The sequence below is a fragment of the Arachis ipaensis genome, chromosome B03 (assembly GCF_000816755.2).
Source record: "Arachis ipaensis cultivar K30076 chromosome B03, Araip1.1, whole genome shotgun sequence".
NCBI lineage: Eukaryota > Viridiplantae > Streptophyta > Magnoliopsida > Fabales > Fabaceae > Arachis > Arachis ipaensis.
This window is the reverse complement of record NC_029787.2, coordinates 108,099,070-108,100,229: the sequence shown is the minus strand read 5'-3', so window position 1 is coordinate 108,100,229 and position 1,160 is coordinate 108,099,070.

The following is a 1,160-nucleotide window of genomic DNA, read 5'->3' as shown; positions in this document are numbered from 1 at the left end:
TGAAAAAATATATTAAAAATATAATAATTTATGTTATTTTTTTTATCCGTTTAAATTTTTAGGAGAAATATTATAATAACATGTGAAATATTATTTTGAATTTTTTTTGCCCAAACCTTTTATTTATTTATATGTACTTAGCTTGACAACGAAGAAAACAAAATTGTTCTCAGTACACAAATTAATTCTTATACTCATTGTTTACACTTAAACAGGGTGCTAGAGGTTAAATTCATGATAAAGATATAGCCAATTAGGCACCGCAAATATAAATAAAGAGCTTTCGGTTTCATAAAGACTATAAGCATGTCCATGAACAAAGATAGATATGTAATAACCAACCAAGTATGCATTATGCTACTTTGATTGCTTCTAAATTAATTTGCAGTTTGCCACGTTCATTTTGACTGGAGTTTTCTAATGGTTTCTTCTCCCTTTTTCTGGCTCATGAGTCATGACGTGTGTGACACATCAAAATCTTATGTAGACTAAACCTCGGTTACTATATACTTTATGAACACATTTATGCTTTAATCACCAACATGAAGTGCTTCTGGGGCTGCAAGGGCCATCCTTGTTTGTTATAGTTTTGGTGATTCTTATAACTCCTTTCCGAGGCTATGCTGATGAGGAAAAATTAGAAAGAAAAACAAAAAACTATAGCCTTACAATAATAGCATGATGAGTAGTGGTTTTCGGAACCTCATCATCATGTGTCAATTGTATATTGTATGTGTGTGTTTGAGTTTGTCAGGTACTTGTATGTGGTGATGGGAAATTGAGTCTACTTGAATCTCATGCAAAGGACACTATACCATGCATGACAAGATTGATCAACAGGTTGTGGCTATAGCTGTTGGAATCTTATAAGAGAAATTAAACCTTTCTATTCAACCTTTTCTTTTCTTTTTTTAAATACATCAAGCTAATTAAGCTTTTTATAATAATGAGATTTGATTTATTCTACATATCAGTTTTTTATGACAAGCTTAGCTTAATCAGATTATTTGTCCTCATCATCTGGATTTACACATAAAAATTATTTTAAATTAGTCTAAAATTATTTTATTTTATATTTATTTATTATTTTTAAAATAAATACATAATATTATTAGATGTAATAAGTATATAATTTTAAATTATTATTTTTTTTAGCATTT